A 13,849-nucleotide genomic window follows, 5' to 3' on the forward strand; every position below is an offset into this window, starting at 1 on the left:
TAGATAGAACCCGCCTTAGACAAAAGGTCCCTTATAGATAGATTTAATATAATTTTAATCTTTTATGTCAATCAATTTAATCCTATTAAACCGATTTAAAAAGATTAAACTAGGTTGCTAATCCCATTAGAACCTTTGAACTTAGGTCTATCTCAATCCAATTTTAAAACTCTTTTAAAACACGAGTTCACCCCAAGTCCGCATGCAACTCTTTCTTATCGATTTTAGTTCTAATTTCTATTATAACACTTATAACAGAACCAAAACAAATCACAACGCAAAGCAAACACATGAAAGACATTCATAATGCTTATAAACAATCTAAGTGTCATGCTCCATGCATTGTTCATTTATTGATACTTTTTATATAACTCTTATACAAACAAGCAACGAACCAAACAAAACATGCTTCCATTCACCCTTATACTATAACGCTTATAATATAAAGATGATGCATGAATATGTTCACTGCATGATTTCTTGTAATTTCATCATGCCATGTTATAACACTTATAATACATGATGCATAAATAATTGCACAACCTAAGGTGGATTTCAAATCTATATGTCAAACTTTGCCATATAAACCACATACATCTCATGTATATTAAACAAATGTTGATGAACCGAGAAAAATTTCCTCAAATCCTCAAAACCAAAATCTAACTATTACAAATGGAAAGAGTCCCCAATTCAAACAGGCGAATCGGGTCTTGAACCGTCCAGTTGAAGTCTGTGTCTCCAGTGACCGTGTACCAAAACTTCCTCGCGATCGTCTACATGAAAGAGTAAACGCTTTACTCAATCGTTTACCTACGCTTCAAGAACTAAACGATTGTTTAGCAACGATCGTGTACCTTTTACTATGCGATGAAGCATGAGGTACGCGATCGTGCAGCGCGCTCCGTAACGCAAGACTTATATGATCGTCTAAACGACTACGATACGATGAAGCACGATGGTTTAAATGATGCTGAGCGAGTGCCTTTGTATCATATACTGCATGATTTTATAGTAAAAAACTCTTATTTTATTCATAACAATGTGTATAGATTACAAACTACAAGATTACGGGAGAATTAGGACACCAATCCCAACAGGGTCAACCCAAAAAATTAGTCCCAATTAGGCTCACAAAATACAATTTTAAAATAAAGTCTTGCTTGTGCAACAAGTAGGCTTGACACCCACAACATTCATCTTCAAGTTGTGAGTACAAGTCCTTGCATCAATCTACAAACATTAAGTCAAATATTATAATTATTAATACTTTTTCAATACGTATAAAAATAATTTAACTTATAAACAACTAAACTTATAAAAAGAAATTAAGTCAAGAAATGATGCACCCAATAAATGATAATACTCCAAGAAATGATGCATTCAAGTCCCTGAAGTCAACTAAACATCTTTCACAACGATTTAGTATCTCAGTTTGTAGTTGTAAAACAATGTAATATCTTAACAGTTAAATATCAATAACTTTTTTTTATCGTGTATTTGTTTAGATAATATCAGATATCTTATTTGAACATTTTTCTATTTTGAATGCTTTTTTTATTTAAACTTTATGTAATATAGTTTAGAAATATATATACTATGGAGAAATCGTTTTTAGAGCATATATTTTGAATCATCAAACAATTATATCATTCAAATAATTTTTAAAAGAAGTAATGCTATTAAAAAGTAGAGCTAAAAAATAGACCCAGAGCAATTTGTAAAAGTTTGAAAATTGTATGATCAAATTGTTGTAATAAAAATCTTTTAATTGTTTTTAGAAACAACACATAATGTTACTATTGACAGAAATATTTGTTGTTATAAACCAAACGGGTGTTACTATAGACTAAACATTTGTTGTTATAAAACAACAAAAGTGCAACTATAGATTGAATTATTTAGGGGGTGTTTGATAACCAATGAGAGTTGGGTTGAGTTGGTATTTTTTACCAATTCAATGTTTGACAACCAACTTAAATGTTGGTGGGGTTAAGTTGGTTATTTTACCAACTCACCCCAACTCTCCCCAATTCTCTCTCTCTCTCCAATGTTTTTAATGGTTCCACCCATCAGTCTCCGTTGGTGATTACCGCTACCACACTCTAACGACATATTTTGATGACCACCTTCGGGTGGCCAACTCCGAGCTCTAGCAACCACCTCTGATGACACTCTGACAACCAATTCCATCAACCACCTTGGTAAAAAAATACTCTACTTCCACATTCGCACGACCAATTTCGACGAAGAACTCTGGGATTCACCTGTTGGGAATTATGCCCTAAAGTCTCGTGTCCTATAGTTTGTAAACAACTTTGTAAGAACACTTGTGATGTATAATATATATGATATTTACTTCACTTCTTGACTTTGCATATTTAGATGTTTTTTATTTTACCACAAACCAATAAACTTAAATATCCTTAGTTATCTTTATGTAACTTAAGCATGTATGTAGTGACAGACAAATGGATCATGTCTTAAGTGACAACAAAAAATAGTTTGTACTATATGGATATAGGAGGGAAACCTTATCCTGGTAACACTACGGACGTGGCCCGCTTTGTGGAATTGTTACAAGTGTTGTGACTTGTCACAGATGGTCTGATCCTGATCATTCGTGTAGTGGACATGCGAGCGGGGGGTCCTATACAAAGAGTTTGTATAAAACCTAACCTCAAAGTGTTAATGTCTAGTCATATAACTCTGTTCATGACTGAGACTTCACTTCACTAGAATGACCATAGGTAACATGATTTCAATCCTGAGTGAATTGGGAACTCCTGCCATTGAGGGCGATTCTTTGATTTGCATGGGTGCGAATGGCCAAAGCGTTGACTCAAACCTACCACTTTGGGGATTCGTCTGATTTGGGAGCTGGGAACTCAGCTTCACAAGATGGAGTTCACTCATTCTCCAAAGCAGGGGTAAGTAGATAGATTGCTTTCTTAAGGGCTGATCTCGAGGCTTGAACGATGTGGTGCCACGTACCTTTTCAAGGCCCGAGAGGTGTTCACACATAGTAGGACTATATTGTATTTTTCATTAGAGAGATTAATGGTACTTAAGGAGGAAGATGTAATTACAGGGGAAAAACGGTAAATTGGCCTGCTGTAATTATGAGCATCTGTGAAGGGTCATCGTACTGATGATTGGTTATATCCAATGGATATAGAAATATATCTATGGCAAGAAGAGTTCAACTGTCAGTCCTTAATGGAATGCTTGACAGTTAACGGATGGTGGATATCGTGACTAAAGAGTTTAGTCAACTATTCAGGTACCGTTGGAGTTTCGAGCCTTAGGTCCATAAGGTTCCCTTAGTAGCTTGGATACAAGTTGAGAGTCAGTTTTTGGATCAGTTTGAAATGTTCAAATTGACAAGAGGGAGTTTGATTATAAATGATATAATTGAACTAGTTAATTATATGTGATATAATTAACTTTATGTATGAGATATATTAATTTGGAGGAAATTGGATATAAATATGATTTATATCTAGTGGAGGAAAAATACTATAATTAATATATGATATTAATTTATATGTTATGAATATGATGTGATCACATTCATTGGACGGTTAAAAGGAAAATGGAACGACGTCTCTTCTGTTTTAATAACGGGTGAGTGAGTTGAAAGATCACTTTGAGACGCATAAATAGTTCATGGTGTGTTAAGCATTAGATGCGCGAACATTATGATAAAAAGTGTGTCATCGTTCAGAAAGTCTATGCCTATACGATAGTGACTGCACGATCGCTTACCTATACGATATTACTAAGAGATCGCTTACCGATTAAACCCTCGCGCGCTATTTACCTAAGCGATCAAGCATTTTGTCTATACGATAGACGAGCTCATCTTCCACTTGCTTGATCGTTGTATACGATATCTCTTCCTCTTTCCCTCTACCAAATCCGAACAAACCCGACCCTTTGGATTCTCACTCCAAGAATACCGAGGGCTCTGAGTGGTGGTGTCATCTCCGTTTCCTTCTGTTCGTGTTCGTCTGGTGACTGTTCGAAGTAGACGATTGGGTTTTAGATTTGCTATGAAGAAGAAGTCTTCAACTGGTATGATCTCTCGATCTCTTTAGCATTATGAATGCATTTTAGTATGTTTGAATGTATATGTGGTAATTCTATCACAATGAATTGGAAAGATCCGCTTCCGCTCGCAGGTACTCTTTAATAAGAGTTCCTTCATCACCAACCACCTCCAAAGACAACTCTAGTGACTAACTCCAATGATTATCTCCGCACAAGCAACTTCGACGACATACTCTGCCTACCACCTTCGTGTGCCCAACTTCAACGACCATTGATAAAAATAAAACAGTGGATATAATTATCTACCATCTTCTCACTCTCACTCTCACCCGTTTTTCCACGCGATTTCATTACTCTTCCAACTCCTTCAATTACTTTGTCATTTCTCTCTCTCTCATGCTCTCTTCACATTTACTCCCCTTCTCTCATCTTCTCTTTTCATTTTTCATCTGGTTCGTCTTTCTCATTTTCTCTCTTCTTTCTTTGTCTGGCTCGTATGAGTTTTATTTTCCCTTTTCTTTCTCAACTCCTCATTTCTCTTTTATTTTCTTTCTATGACTATTCTTTTAGATCTAATTATTCTTCTTCTTTTTTATTTTTTTCTTATATCTAAAAAATATTACATACGATGTCCTATTGTTGTTTCACTAAACAAAAGTTCAACGATATGTTTAAACAACCTATCCCTTTATGTTTTCAAATATTATATAATTCTAATGAAATAGTGGAATTTAGAATTATGGCTCACATTTTTTTTTAAGGATAGTTTGTACACTGAAGCAACATAATAGTAGAAAAAATAGATATCAATATTTATAAAATGATTTCACCGGTTTTAGAAAAAAGCTAAATCCATATTCCACAAATTGGTCAAATAAGACTATCTAATAGTTGGTTTTATGATTTAAATTGTAAGATTTTGGTCTTTTTTTAAGATTAACATTAAGTGCCATCCATTCTATCTAAAACAATGTCAATAGTTTCATTTGATGATACTAATCATTTAAGTTCTTTTTAATTTTTACGGTAATTAATGATTAAGTTGGTTTTTTAATGGAATAATTACTTATATTTGAGTGTTTAAAAAATTAAATTCAAAATTTTGTGTTCTGTATATGAATACTTTGTAAAGAATTTGTTATGTTTTGAGAATGGAAAAGAATTGGAAGTTTGTTTGTTTTTATCTTAGAAAAGTTTTTAAAAAATGTGTATAGTTGAAAATAAAAATCAATAATAGCAAAAAAAAAAAAAAAAAAAAAGACAATCAATTTCATTTACAAAAACATCACAGGATACCCCAAGTCAAATCAACTCAACTCTGCATCCAAACACAGACAATAAATACCAACTCAACTCAACTCTGCACACCAAACACAGACAATGTAACTCTTCAGATATAATTACCAACTCAACTCAACTTAACTCTCTGTTTTTATTGCGCATCAAATGCCTCCTTAGTGTTGGTAGAGGAGAGATCCACTTACTCTGACTTGTAAGACTCTCCCACATTCGAAGACGAATAAAGCCTGACATCAAAAAAATAGTAGCGATCATTTTTCCTCATAATGTGCTTTAATGAGGCATTAGCGCCCGATAAATTTAGCTCATCACTACTACAAAATCTACATCACTTGACATTTATAGTTTTTAATTACTTGACGTTTCTTTGGGAAAAAAACGTCAAGTAATGTGATTTTAGACAAGAAAATGTTAAGTAAAAGGGTTAAAAAAGCAAAGATTGACGAAATGTTTCAGATATTTTCACGCGAACGTTTACTTGACACGTTTTTCATGTCAAGTAATATAAGGTCTTACTTGACATTTTTTTCATGTCAAGTAAAATATATATAAAAAAAATTGCCTAATAATATTTTTTGAATAAAATATTTGATTTTTCAAACCCTAGTCGTCGTGTCTTCCCATTGCGCCACTCGTCTTCTCCCTCTCGTTCTCTAGCCACTCTTTGCTTCGATCGTCTAGCCACTCTGTCTTCTCCAATCGCGACATCCTCGATCGTCTGCAGCACCCTAGCCACTCGTGTCTTTGATAACTTGTAGAAATACAAGTTATTTATACTGTTTTATTTAGATATTGTGGCTAAAAGAAAGAAAAATTGCGTCAATTGTATAGAAATTTGCTAAGAAATGCGAAAATTATAAAATGTCGTCAATACACCCATTAACACCATTACGATGGTAGAATAGAATGTTTCAATTTCTGTTTTGTAGAAAATAAGTCACCGCATGCGTTCATGGTTCAAAAATGAAATGAACAACGCATCTACGTCGCATTGCGCCCATCAATCAAGAATGAAGAGATGATCAACGCAATGACGGCGCATGCGACAATCGATCGAGAGCTCTAGGGATCAACGCAATTTCAATCTCATGAGGTAATAAAAAACAACACTGCATGCGGCGATCAATTGAAGATGTGAAGAGCAATGCATTTGCGGAAGATTCTAACAAGTGTACTGTCACACCCCGCCTCAGACCACCCTCTTAGCCTAGGAGAGGGCGTGACTGCAGTAGTTATCAACCTTTTTGTTGACACTTACTGCCTAATTACTCTTGCGGAATAACTCTGATACCAGGATATAACTCATATACAGGAAAATGTCTTTAGAAAATATTTATTAATTAAAAAATAAAACATGTTTAGAGCCATTACAACATTAGATTCATAAGTCCCAAAGCCCAAAAACCCTAATCCCTATATGAACAACAGAAACATGTGTACAATCTTTACAGTAACCACCTAAACTGACGGGTTACAATCTCTTTATCCTTTAGTAGCAGAGCAGATGCAGAGCTATCTCCTGAGGATTTGACCGCTACCTGGGGGAAAGGAAAACATTGGAAAATGGGGTGAGCTTGCTAGCCCAGTGAGTGGCTTAAGAAAGATAACTGATTCTCATGCAAAAATCTCAATAAAGAGTTTAAACTGAAATATAAGCTTCTACAGGACCTTGTACTACAGTATAAATAGTTTCCAAGCATAAAGCATATAAAGCTTCTTTAATCATAAAACATTAAAAATATTTCTCAGTTTGAGAATAACCCCACTGTGGGTAAAAATAATCCCAACACCAACTGCTAGTCAAGAGAGAACCCTTTTGTTCAATCTCTGACTTTATCTACCTACGTGCACGTGGTCATACTAAGTACCGTCATACCTTAGGTACTTCTACTCAGATACCTTCTCAAATGTCCTTTAGTATCAAGCTGCTAGGATACCTTCTCAAATGTCCTTCAGTATCCGGTTGGTTTGGTACCTTCTCAAACATCCTTTAGTACCAATAGATACCTTCTCAAATGTCCTTCGGTATCTAGTTGGGCGGATACCTTCTCAAATGTCTTTCGGTATCACGTTTTAAGTAAAAATAGTCATAAATGACTTTCTCTTTAAAGCATGTAAAGTAAACACATATACAAACATGGCTTTAAAGATACTAACGCATGCTGGGTATATTTAACACATATAAATAGCTTTTCAACAAACTTCCCACACATGCATGCGTTTAAAACATAACTCATGGTTTATTTGGAAATCACTTTGTAAAACTAGCTGGCATAAGAATAATCTTCTTTAAAACATGCTTTCTTTAAAATATTGTAAATCAAACATTTTAATCAAATGTTTTAGTCAAATGTTTTAGTCACTCATCTCGATCGCTTAGGAACTTTTCACTTTAGAAGTTCCTTGTTTACCTTGGGCTCCCTTTTACACCCCTAGAATCCAAATTCAATTTACAACTCAGATTACTCATAGTTCTAAACCTTATTTCGAGATATTTTCTTCTACAAAAATGTTCTAAAATGTCGCAGGAAACTTATCCTAAAATATGAACTTAGAACTTCTCGTGGTTTGGCCAGAATCACAAAATATTCAAGACTGGCCCAAGCTTATCCGATAGCCTAACTCTTTTGTTTTCTTCTCAGTTTCCAGCCCAATCCTTTAGAGCTTTTTCTCTAGAACCCTACCCTAAAAACTATACTTTTAGAGATTTTAGGTGGCTTTGAAATCACTCCAAACGCACGACTATTTTGGGAGAAATCCTCGTCCCAAGTTAATGCTGTTTTCCAGACTTCACTGTCCAATGCGTCCTCTTTGAAGCTCTATGATCAACGCATGGATTTTGCTCTCAATGCAAAGTTTAATCAGCTTTCCCACTCTTTTTAATGTCTTTTTGAATTGTGGTCTGGAAAAAAAAATACTTGGTCCTATTTATAGGCGTCCAAACATTCTCCAAATTCGACACCTCCTACTTGGCTGCATGTCCAAGTGTTTCCTCCTCACACTAACAACACAACTTTTTTATCAACGCAATCTAAGTGTCCTTCTCCTATGTAGCCAACGCATGGGCTTCAATTTGCATGTCCTTTTATGCAACCACCTCAAATTCTTAAGGCTTAAGGTTTCCTCCCAAGAAGACACATGTTTGATGACGTCCTCCATGTGAGCTCATCCTTAGTATGCGTCCACAACCTTTGGATGTTCAACGCATAGCACCATCAACGCATAGTCCACTACTCAACGCATAGCAACCCAACTTAGCCACCGTAAGTCCTAACCATCGCAAGAGCTAGCCATCACCAACGCATAGGATGGTCGCTCATCCTCGACGCATGGCTCACTAGGTATCACTGCACGGCTTGCTCAGCATGGGCGCATGGCGCTTGGCATAGGCGCTGGTCGCTCGATGCATGGGAATGCTGCATAGGCGCTGGCCATCGCGGGCTCGCTCAGTCGCATGGGTGCTTGGCAGGGCACTCGACGCATGGCCGCTCGGCAGGGCGTTCAACGCATAGGCTAGATGCTTGGCATGGGCGCTTGACGTATGGTTTGGGCACTTGGCAGAGGCGCACGACGCATGGGTGCTTGGTTGGGTGTTGTGCATCGACGCATGCCACCCTTCCAACACATGCCTTGCCCGCGTCCTCGCCTACCCTTGTGCCATCCAACCTTCCAACGCATCACTTCAATTTTCCTTCCTTCAATCGCATGGACGCATACCATCCTTCCAACACATCCATCGCATCCAACGCATCTATCATCCAACGCATTCAATGCATCCAATGCATCCATCATATAGGTTTATACTTATTGTGCATTTCAACCGCATGTGGTAATAAAAAACAACATTGCATGCGGTAATCGATCGAAGATGTGAAAAGCATCGCATTTGCGGAAGATTCTGACAAGTGTACAACTTTCAGTTGTGCATTTCTGACGAGTTGATTGCGTAACAGAAGGAATTTTCCATTCCGCCATTTCAAGAACTACCATAACTATACAGTGGGGACAAATTCAAAGAGCAAAGGACTTGCCTATAAATAGATTCTTCAAATTCGCTAAAAACATATACAGATACAGATACTGGTACATAAATATATACATAGAGACGTGCATATAATGATTCTGAGAGAGAGGCTGGTCTGAAGCGACTTACAGAGTAGATCCGGGAGAACCACGAGACAAGGCCGAGAGGTGAGTCTCCGAGCAGAGAATCCTTCCAATTCCCATAGTTGAAGCTCTGTGCAAGGTCAATTCTACCGGGAAAGCAAGCCTGAGAGGAAGCTTTCCTCTCCACCACTTCCACACATCGGCAAGCACAATCTCCATTCGGGATCTGTATCAAGATGTTGACACTCTTTCCATATTTTTTCTAATCTCTATTTCATTATCTGTATTCATCTTCTCTAATATTTCATTCACAACATGTATTGAACGCTTAATTTTAGAATTAAATGTTATGATAGTCACCATTGTCATTTATCTGTCTCTTTCCGTACATCCTTCTGATGTGTTCTTAATCCCCTGGGTAAATAGCAAGAATTAAGCGAGTGAGTTAATTTGTGTTAAGGAAATAGTTAAGTTTAGCTAAAGCATGCTCGAAGGCATCTTCACCTGTGAGAGCAGAAGTGAAGATGTTATTCTGCCTATCGAGAGAAGGTTGGAAGAATGCGTTAACTAAAGGTAGAAATATTTTCAGAGATGGAAACAACCTTGCGTTCATCCTTGTTTCACCATAGAGATATGGGGACGCGGTCGATCATCGAGAGGTGTACGCTAAAGGAAAGTGGAACCTTAGTTGCATCTTTAACGCAATTGACAAACTTGCGATGTTTTTACTATGTACTCTTTCTCTTTCTGCTTCATTCATAAAGACTTGTCATCGCATACATCGATTCTTTGTACAACTTCACAGTCAGTTCTCGACCTCAGTATCATGTATCATGTATCTTGTATCGTTTATCATATTAGTTTAGGATTTATTTTATTAACGCATTTTTACTTTTAGCGCAATTTACATTTCTGTATAAATCAACATTCTTTATTCATTATTAAAAACCGGTCGCATATATCACTTAAGTAACGCATTAATGAAAACAATCCCTGTGTTCGACCTCGGATCATTCTGAGAAACTTGCGTTGGAATTATACTTGGTTTCAGCGCAAGAAAACTTGTGGCACGCACTACTCCATTGCATACTACGAGCATATCATCAACAACACATATATTTAGACGTAGTATCGCATAAAAAAATGTCTTTATCGCAAAATCACTTGAGCGCATATACAGCACATCATTCATTTCATTCACAAACCATGTGTTAGAGTTAGATAAAGAACAAGAGATTAAATTTTATGTCATCAAGTTTATGGTGCCGTTGCCGGGGACATGAGCTTGTAGCACATTATCTATCGTTATAGTGCATGCATAAGAAAGAGATTAAATCTTTGTCATCAGTCTTCTTCTTCTCGTCTCGTCCCCTAGCCAAATCCTTTTTTCGATTGCATCGTGCTGTTCAAAGCGTCCTTGGTTTTTTGGTCTTCAATCGTTTCTTCGTGTTCAAATCATCCTGATTTTTTCGATCTTCATTGTGTTGTTCAAATCGTTTCTTCATCGTCTTCTCCCTCTTGGTCTTCCGATTTTCCAATCTTCCTCTTGGTTTTTCGATAACTGTAGTGAGAAAATCACAGTCGTGTTGTTCAAAGGGTTTTGTGGCTGTTCTATCCCAAGCGGAGTGTCGGTCCACCGTTGGCTTCCTTCTTTCTACTACCGTGCTCCGACTCGTTTGCGGCGGTCCTAACATTTTCCTTTTCTCTTAAAATCAAACGTCGAAATCTTTGCTCTGCCCCTCGTCTTCCATCCTTTTGACCTCTAGTTTTCTCTTCCGTCTGGTAAGCCTTATTTCATTTTGATTGCGTCTACAGTTTATTTTCATATGCCCCGTTTCAAGTTTATCTGTTCATTTTTGTAATTATTACCGTTCTTTGATTACAAATTATACATTATAATCAAAGTCTTCATTCAGAAAAACTTAAATAAAAAAAAACTGAAAAAATTTCTTATCAACAAGAACAAAAGAATTCAAACACACGCATCCATGAAGTATCTTATTGTCTTCTCACATGTTTGGTCGTTATATTGAAAACAATGTATAAAGAAAAGTGTCCTTCAACCATAAATTAGCACATCATTTACAATTTGAAAGCATTTGTTCCAATTTGAAATCATTGGTCTCTACTTTAGCATAATACAAAAGTGGTTGTAGTTGCTCATTACACCATTTAATTTTTAAGAACTTAAATTTATTACACCAACTGTTCATTACAACATTAGCACATATTTGAAGTTTTGAGAGTTCAAGTTCTTAAGTTCTCTATAAATATCAATTCCATATAAATTTTATAAGTTGTGTGAGTTATCTAATTTGAAATATTGTAATATTTTTTTTTTGTAGTTTTAAAATTAGCTTATTATAAGTATGGATAAATCATGGATGACAAAGAGTAGATTATCTAAAGAGTTTGAGTTGGGTGTGGAAAACTTCATCAAATTTGAATTTCCCAATACAAATAATACTATTATACGTTGTCCTTGTTTGAAATGTGGAAATTGTCAAAGACATAATAGCAATGATATTAAAGATCATTTATATTTAATGACATTGATGGAAGTTATAAGATTTGATTTTGGCATGGTGAGGAACTTCCTAGTTCATCCTTGCATGGAAAATCCCTGAGTGTATATATGAAGAGAATGATGTTTGAAACATAAAAGAAATGGTTGAAATTGGTCATGAGCAATATTCAAAAGATCCCAATGAATTCGAAAAGTTACTTAATGATGCTAAGAAGCCATTGTATGAAGGATGCAAAAAGTTCACCAAGTTGTATTATTGTAGGTACCTACACTCGTTCATTATTGATTCAAATAATGGGTCGAAGTATATTTTTGTAGATCCATCTCTTATATTCGCGGGCAAAAATACTCGAGAAGTTAGAGCTCGAAACCTTTGTAGTAGATTAATGGCTTCTGAACAAGGTCAATTAGTTATTGCTCCTTATAATTTCGGGTAAGTATAACTAGTGATACTCATATTCGGATCCTTATATTCATATACTAACTTTTCCTATTTTTTTCTAATGTAGAATTGTGTTTGAATCATTGTACTTGAAAGCTCCTTATACTCATGTTCTACCTTTTCCTGTTTTGTTCCAATGTAGAATTGTGTTGGGATCATTGTACTTGAAAGCTCCTTATACTCATGTTATACCTTTTCCTGTTTTTTTTTTCCAATGTAGAATTGTGTTGGAATCATTTGAAGGAAATCTAAAAACGAGGATTTCCATGAGCAACAGAAGGGATCGTTTCAAATTTCATTCGAATTGAACACAAACAATTACAGTCTACATGGAAACTAACAGGTCATGCATAAATCGAAATTACAGCATGCTAAACGATGACACAAGGGATAGAGGATGCATACTTTTGAAGAACCATTCTTCAAGAATCTCTCGAACAATCTACAATGCGTCCAAAGACAGTAATACACGAACGCAACAATCACCACATGAACAACACGAACAACCAACAACTCCTCGAACCCAATCGAGTCTAACTCGATCCATGAACTGAGTGAGGACACCACCACAATGGTTACCTTGATATTCTCGGTATGAGAATCTAGAAGTTGTGAGCTTTGTATGATCTTGGCTTGAGAAAGAGACTGGAGGTCTATGATCGAGTAGATGATCGAGCAAGTGGGAGATAAAAAGCTGGTCTATCGTATAGACGATGTGCTCGATCGTTTAGTAAATGAAGCCTATCACATAGACTTTTACTACTCGATCGTTTAGCAACGATCAAAAGGTCAACAATCGTATTGTCAACTCTTAAATGATCGTTTAGTCTCTCAACAAGTATCGCTTAGTGAAACTCTTTCACTTGATAGCTTGTCTCCGTGAGTACTTTCCGAATCAAGTAACTTCTAAATTTAGGAAAACAATTTTTCTTTTATCTCATGGTTACCATAAAACTACAAATAACCTCTCACTCAATCAGATATTAGAGAAAAAGAAATTAATTATCATATAATTAATATATTATAAATAAATATGATAACCAACTTACCATATTATATTTATAACCTATAGTTTTAATATTTCATTTCATGAAACATACAAACCATAGTTCTTTTTCTATTTTATGGTACTTAATGTAAATCATATTTACATTAATCCCTCCACTTGATGTATCTCATACATCACACCAATTATATCATATATAATTGAATTTTCTCTAGTTAATTTGAACACTTCAAATCAACCCCAAAATCTAATTCTCAACTTGAATCCTACGAAGGGGACCTTATGGACCTGTAGCTTGAAGCTCTAACGGTATGTGAATAACTAAATTCTTTAGTCATGAGATCCACCATCTGTTAACTGTCGGACACTCCACTAAAGACCGACAACTGCACTATTCTCATTACAGATATATTTT

Source organism: Benincasa hispida, chromosome 1 (genome assembly GCF_027475165.1).
Source record: "Benincasa hispida cultivar pf3 chromosome 1, pf3_genome.v1.1, whole genome shotgun sequence".
Classification (NCBI taxonomy): Eukaryota; Viridiplantae; Streptophyta; class Magnoliopsida; order Cucurbitales; family Cucurbitaceae; genus Benincasa; species Benincasa hispida.